The following is a 7,500-nucleotide window of genomic DNA, read 5'->3' on the forward strand; positions in this document are numbered from 1 at the left end:
CGTACCGTAACCTAACCTACGTCGTACCGTAACCTAACCTACGTCGTACCGTAACCTAACCTACGTCGTACCGTAACCTAACCTACGTCGTACCTTAACCTAACCTACGTCGTACCTTAACCTAACCTACGTCGTACCTTAACCTAACCTACGTCGTACCTTAACCTAACCTACGTCGTACCTTAACCTAACCTACGTCGTACCTTAACCTAACCTACGTCGTACCTTAACCTAACCTACGTCGTACCTTAACCTAACCTACGTCGTACCTTAACCTAACCTACGTCGTACCTTAACCTAACCTACGTCGTACCTTAACCTAACCTACGTCGTACCTTAACCTAACCTACGTCGTACCTTAACCTAACCTACGTCGTACCTTAACCTAACCTACGTCGTACCTTAACCTAACCTACGTCGTACCTTAACCTAACCTACGTCGTACCTTAACCTAACCTACGTCGTACCTTAACCTAACCTACGTCGTACCTTAACCTAACCTACGTCGTACCTTAACCTAACCTACGTCGTACCTTAACCTAACCTACGTCGTACCTTAACCTAACCTACGTCGTACCTTAACCTAACCTACGTCGTACCTTAACCTAACCTGTATTGCGCCTTAACCTAACCTGTATTGCGCCTTAACCTAACCTGTATTGCGCCTTAACCTAACCTGTATTGCGCCTTAACCTAACCTGTATTGCGCCTTAACCTAACCTGTATTGCGCCTTAACCTAACCTGTATTGCGCCTTAACCTAACCTGTATTGCGCCTTAACCTAACCTGTATTGCGCCTTAACCTAACCTGTATTGCGCCTTAACCTAACCTGTATTGCGCCTTAACCTAACCTGTATTGCGCCTTAACCTAACCTGTATTGCGCCTTAACCTAACCTGTATTGCGCCTTAACGTAACCTGTATTGCGCCTTAACGTAACCTGTATTGCGCCTTAACGTAACCTGTATTGCGCCTTAACGTAACCTGTATTGCGCCTTAACGTAACCTGTATTGCGCCTTAACGTAACCTGTATTGCGCCTTAACGTAACCTGTATTGCGCCTTAACGTAACCTGTATTGCGCCTTAACGTAACCTATATTGCGCCTTAACGTAACCTATATTGCGCCTTAACGTAACCTATATTGCGCCTTAACGTAACCTATATTGCGCCTTAACGTAACCTATATTGCGCCTTAACGTAACCTATATTGCGCCTTAACGTAACCTATATTGCGCCTTAACGTAACCTATATTGCGCCTTAACGTAACCTATATTGCGCCTTAACGTAACCTATATTGCGCCTTAACGTAACCTATATTGCGCCTTAACGTAACCTATATTGCGCCTTAACGTAACCTATATTGCGCCTTAACGTAACCTATATTGCGCCTTAACGTAACCTATATTGCGCCTTAATGTAACCTATATTGCGCCTTAACGTAACCTATATTGCGCCTTAACGTAACCTATATTGCGCCTTAACGTAACCCACATTGTGCTGTAACCCAACACACGTTGGGCCTTAACCCAACACACGTTGGGCCTTAACCCAACACACGTTGGGCCTTAACCCAACACACGTTGGGCCTTAACCCAACACACGTTGGGCCTTAACCCAACACACGTTGGGCCTTAACCCAACACACGTTGGGCCTTAACCCAACACACGTTGGGCCTTAACCCAACACACGTTGGGCCTTAACCCAACACACGTTGGGCCTTAACCCAACACACGTTGGGCCTTAACCTGCTCTGTAATTGTCATACGACGCGTTAAATTAGTGTAGTGTTGCCCAACTGCAACCCCCGCAATATAGTTTGCTACTCGCACTGCCCGGTCCCCAGTGTATCGCTTCATGTTAAACACCTTGCAGCTATACACTGTAATGTGGATGGCAGCAGGACGTACATGCTCAATGCCCTTTGCAGTTGTTCATTGGCATTTGCAGTTGTTCATTGGCATTCGCATGGCGAAGCACTTAGCCTACGCTGTGGTACGGCCTGTGTCAACTGTCCGCTGATGTTGTACGTCCAAATCACACACTGTACTGCACATTGGTCCTCATGTACTGAATGATACATCGTGGTACATGTGACCGTACAACGACTGCGCCAACAACGGCGAACCATGCGGTCCAAATGTTGTGCACTCAGCTACGTGTCGTCTCCCTATAAGAGCTGGATTGCAGTGTGGTATGCCCTGGATGGCGATCAGCATGAGCCGTCTGTTGATGTAGTGGCGCGTGTTGTCAGACGTAGTCGTCTCTTCTCACACACCGTGATAGCATGGTGCACTGCGTTCCACATCTGCGACATGCGACAGAGGCCGGTTGACAGTCGTTCGCGCAATGGACATCGCATACGTACGGGGGCCACCTTCCACGTGTTCGCGAAGCGTGCACATGTTGTTGCGTGTATGTGGGCAGACAGTGTGTCGTGACACCTGACACAGGCATGCAACAATCGTTGAATTTGCAAATGGCGATGGACGCCTACGTTTGCTGGTGACGTTACGCAAATGAACAACTGGTAAACCGTTGTGGTGCGGTTGTTCTCGCTAGAGGTGAATCAGTGATGGCGACGATCGGTTGAGCTACCAACCGGTTGTTCCAGCGATACCCACCATGCCCACGAACGTGTGGGTGTGAAGCGATACGCGGTGGTGGCTGGGTGGGACCGTCCCCGGCCGGTGAGGGGGGGCCTCCCGGCGTGCTGGCCGCGCGGTGCGTGGGCGCACGCGCTACAGCCGGCTGGTGGGGGCGGCCAGTGGCAGGCGCGCCGGCCGACGGAGGCGGCAGGCGGCGCAGCTGCGCGCCGGCGCACCCTGCACGCGGCGCCGTGCGGCCAAAGTAGGTCCTCGCGGGCCCGGTGCGAAGCGCGGTGGACATCTGCAGTGTGCTGGTCCGATTGAGGACTGTGTGCGCTGAGGATGCGCCGCCGCCTGGCGCTCGGCGCCGCGACGCCGTCTGCTGCTCGGTCGCCTCTGCGGTTCTCGCAGGTGGTTTGTATCGCAGCTGTGCGGACGTGTTGGCGCGTGCGCTGTGCTGGGAGAGTTCGCTTCGGCACCCAAGTGGGGCTTTTGTCCTTCTGTGGCGCTGGCGTTGGAGCTGCCGGTCACCGTAGGTGGCGCGTGTTGTCTCCCGCCGGCAATGCCACGACAGCACGCTCCCGGGCCTCTGTCGGCAGCGGCAAGCTCAGTTGGGAGCACGGGTGGTCGCACCTAAAGCGTCTACTCGCCAAACTCCGGGCGATTGCGCCTCTCTCGAACCCGACCAAGTACTTAGGACGGCGCTGCGCGCCGCCGGGACCTGAGAGGGTTTCGAGGTGTATGGTGCAGGGGAGCTCAGCCTCCTCCTGTTTGCAGAATAATTGAGCGGACGCTTGCGTGTTCGCGCGGGCCCCCGGGACACACTCCCGGGCGGCCGGCTGCTCAGCTCTAGTTGACGCAGCTCCCTGGTTGATCCTGCCAGTAGTCATATGCTTGTCTCAAAGATTAAGCCATGCATGTCTCAGTACAAGCCGCATTAAGGTGAAACCGCGAATGGCTCATTAAATCAGTTATGGTTCCTTAGATCGTACCCACGTTACTTGGATAACTGTGGTAATTCTAGAGCTAATACATGCAAACAGAGTCCCGACCAGAGATGGAAGGGACGCTTTTATTAGATCAAAACCAATCGGTCGGCTCGTCCGGTCCGTTTGCCTTGGTGACTCTGAATAACTTTGGGCTGATCGCACGGTCCTCGTACCGGCGACGCATCTTTCAAATGTCTGCCTTATCAACTGTCGATGGTAGGTTCTGCGCCTACCATGGTTGTAACGGGTAACGGGGAATCAGGGTTCGATTCCGGAGAGGGAGCCTGAGAAACGGCTACCACATCCAAGGAAGGCAGCAGGCGCGCAAATTACCCACTCCCGGCACGGGGAGGTAGTGACGAAAAATAACGATACGGGACTCATCCGAGGCCCCGTAATCGGAATGAGTACACTTTAAATCCTTTAACGAGTATCTATTGGAGGGCAAGTCTGGTGCCAGCAGCCGCGGTAATTCCAGCTCCAATAGCGTATATTAAAGTTGTTGCGGTTAAAAAGCTCGTAGTTGGATTTGTGTCCCACGCTGTTGGTTCACCGCCCGTCGGTGTTTAACTGGCATGTATCGTGGGACGTCCTGCCGGTGGGGCGAGCTGAAGGCGTGCGACGCGCCTCGTGCGTGCTCGTGCGTCCCGAGGCGGACCCCGTTGCAATCCTACCAGGGTGCTCTTGAGTGAGTGTCTCGGTGGGCCGGCACGTTTACTTTGAACAAATTAGAGTGCTTAAAGCAGGCAAGCCCGCCTGAATACTGTGTGCATGGAATAATGGAATAGGACCTCGGTTCTATTTTGTTGGTTTTCGGAACCCGAGGTAATGATTAATAGGGACAGGCGGGGGCATTCGTATTGCGACGTTAGAGGTGAAATTCTTGGATCGTCGCAAGACGAACAGAAGCGAAAGCATTTGCCAAGTATGTTTTCATTAATCAAGAACGAAAGTTAGAGGTTCGAAGGCGATCAGATACCGCCCTAGTTCTAACCATAAACGATGCCAGCCAGCGATCCGCCGCAGTTCCTCCGATGACTCGGCGGGCAGCCTCCGGGAAACCAAAGCTTTTGGGTTCCGGGGGAAGTATGGTTGCAAAGCTGAAACTTAAAGGAATTGACGGAAGGGCACCACCAGGAGTGGAGCCTGCGGCTTAATTTGACTCAACACGGGAAACCTCACCAGGCCCGGACACCGGAAGGATTGACAGATTGATAGCTCTTTCTTGATTCGGTGGGTGGTGGTGCATGGCCGTTCTTAGTTGGTGGAGCGATTTGTCTGGTTAATTCCGATAACGAACGAGACTCTAGCCTGCTAACTAGTCGCGTGACATCCTTCGTGCTGTCAGCGATTACTTTTCTTCTTAGAGGGACAGGCGGCTTCTAGCCGCACGAGATTGAGCAATAACAGGTCTGTGATGCCCTTAGATGTTCTGGGCCGCACGCGCGCTACACTGAAGGAATCAGCGTGTCTTCCTAGGCCGAAAGGTCGGGGTAACCCGCTGAACCTCCTTCGTGCTAGGGATTGGGGCTTGCAATTGTTCCCCATGAACGAGGAATTCCCAGTAAGCGCGAGTCATAAGCTCGCGTTGATTACGTCCCTGCCCTTTGTACACACCGCCCGTCGCTACTACCGATTGAATGATTTAGTGAGGTCTTCGGACTGGTACGCGGCATTGACTCTGTCGTTGCCGATGCTACCGGAAAGATGACCAAACTTGATCATTTAGAGGAAGTAAAAGTCGTAACAAGGTTTCCGTAGGTGAACCTGCGGAAGGATCATTACCGACTAGACTGCATGTCTTTCGATGTGCGTGTCGTGTCGCGCAACACGCTACCTGTACGGCTCGCAGTAGCCGTGCGCCGCGTGCGGAACCACGCGTGCTTCTCAAAACTAACGCCAATGTTGTGTGGTACGAGCGCTGAAGCGCTGGAGCGGCTGGCCTGCGGCACCTGGCGCCTGGCGCCGGTTTTGAATGACTTTCGCCCGACTGCCTGTCCGCTCCGGTGTGGAGCCGTACGACGCCCATCGGCCGTGAGGCCGTTGGACACAGAACGCTTGAACAGGGGCCGCCACACGCCTACGTCCCGCCTATGCAACTGTCTTGAAAGAGACGGTGGAAACTAAGAAAAGATCACCCAGGACGGTGGATCACTCGGCTCGTGGGTCGATGAAGAACGCAGCAAATTGCGCGTCGACATGTGAACTGCAGGACACATGAACATCGACGTTTCGAACGCACATTGCGGTCCATGGATTCCGTTCCCGGGCCACGTCTGGCTGAGGGTCGGCTACGTATACTGAAGCGCGCGGCGTTTGCCCCGCTTCGCAGACCTGGGAGCGTCGCGGCCGCCTGTGGGGCCGGCCGCGCCTCCTTAAACGTGCGATGCGCGCCCGTCGCCTGGCGGTTCGCATACCGGTACTTACTCGGTAGCGTGCACAGCCGGCTGGCGGTGTGGCGTGCGACACCTCGTACAACGACCTCAGAGCAGGCGAGACTACCCGCTGAATTTAAGCATATTACTAAGCGGAGGAAAAGAAACTAACAAGGATTCCCCCAGTAGCGGCGAGCGAACAGGGAAGAGTCCAGCACCGAACCCCGCAGGCTGCCGCCTGTCGTGGCATGTGGTGTTTGGGAGGGTCCACTACCCCGACGCCTCGCGCCGAGCCCAAGTCCAACTTGAATGAGGCCACGGCCCGTAGAGGGTGCCAGGCCCGTAGCGGCCGGTGCGAGCGTCGGCGGGACCTCTCCTTCGAGTCGGGTTGCTTGAGAGTGCAGCTCCAAGTGGGTGGTAAACTCCATCTGAGACTAAATATGACCACGAGACCGATAGCGAACAAGTACCGTGAGGGAAAGTTGAAAAGAACTTTGAAGAGAGAGTTCAAAAGTACGTGAAACCGTTCTGGGGTAAACGTGAGAAGTCCGAAAGGTCGAACGGGTGAGATTCACGCCCATCCGGCCACTGGCCTCCGCCCTCGGCAGATGGGGCCGGCCGCCCGCGCGGAGCAATCCGCGGCGGGGTCGTGTCCGGTTGCCTTTCCACTCGCCGCGGGGTGGGGCCGTTCCGGTGTGCGGTGGGCCGCACTTCTCCCCTAGTAGGACGTCGCGACCCGCTGGGTGCCGGCCTACGGCCCGGGTGCGCAGCCTGTCCTTCCGCGGGCCTCGGTTCGCGTCTGTTGGGCAGAGCCCCGGTGTCCTGGCTGGCTGCCCGGCGGTATATCTGGAGGAGTCGATTCGCCCCTTTGGGCGCTCGGGCTCCCGGCAAGCGCGCGCGGTTCTTCCCGGATGACGGACCTACCTGGCCCGGCCCCGGACCCGCGCCGCTGTTGGCTCGGGATGCTCTCGGGCGGAATAATCGCTCCCGTCAGCGGCGCTTCAGCTTTGGACAATTTCACGACCCGTCTTGAAACACGGACCAAGGAGTCTAACATGTGCGCGAGTCATTGGGCTGTACGAAACCTAAAGGCGTAATGAAAGTGAAGGTCTCGCCTTGCGCGGGCCGAGGGAGGATGGGGCTTCCCCGCCCTTCACGGGGCGGCGGCCTCCGCACTCCCGGGGCGTCTCGTCCTCATTGCGAGGTGAGGCGCACCTAGAGCGTACACGTTGGGACCCGAAAGATGGTGAACTATGCCTGGCCAGGACGAAGTCAGGGGAAACCCTGATGGAGGTCCGTAGCGATTCTGACGTGCAAATCGATCGTCGGAGCTGGGTATAGGGGCGAAAGACTAATCGAACCATCTAGTAGCTGGTTCCCTCCGAAGTTTCCCTCAGGATAGCTGGTGCTCGTACGAGTCTCATCCGGTAAAGCGAATGATTAGAGGCCTTGGGGCCGAAACGACCTCAACCTATTCTCAAACTTTAAATGGGTGAGATCTCCGGCTTGCTTGATATGCTGAAGCCGCGAGCAAACGACTCGGATCG

The 7,500-nt window shown here is 55.2% G+C and overlaps 3 non-coding genes across 3 annotated transcripts in view; all 3 read left to right on the forward strand.

Annotated features, from left to right (window-relative positions):
• Window positions 1–3,452: 3,452 nt before the first annotated feature.
• LOC126434759 (small subunit ribosomal RNA) lies at window positions 3,453–5,362 on the forward strand. The gene has a single exon (XR_007579466.1). It is a non-coding gene; the product is annotated as a small subunit ribosomal RNA (ribosomal RNA).
• Window positions 5,363–5,713: 351 nt separating this feature from the next.
• Window positions 5,714–5,868, forward strand: LOC126434866 (5.8S ribosomal RNA). Its single transcript, XR_007579536.1, has one exon. It is a non-coding gene; the product is annotated as a 5.8S ribosomal RNA (ribosomal RNA).
• Window positions 5,869–6,056: 188 nt separating this feature from the next.
• LOC126434827 (large subunit ribosomal RNA) overlaps window positions 6,057–7,500 on the forward strand; it is a 4,212-nt gene continuing 2,768 nt past the window's right edge. Inside the window, exon 1 of the ribosomal RNA XR_007579525.1 lies at window positions 6,057–7,500. This exon is cut by the window's right edge and continues 2,768 nt beyond it. This is a non-coding gene — a ribosomal RNA (large subunit ribosomal RNA).

The sequence above is a fragment of the Schistocerca serialis genome, unplaced genomic scaffold (assembly GCF_023864345.2).
Source record: "Schistocerca serialis cubense isolate TAMUIC-IGC-003099 unplaced genomic scaffold, iqSchSeri2.2 HiC_scaffold_1195, whole genome shotgun sequence".
NCBI classification, from domain to species: Eukaryota; Metazoa; Arthropoda; class Insecta; order Orthoptera; family Acrididae; genus Schistocerca; species Schistocerca serialis.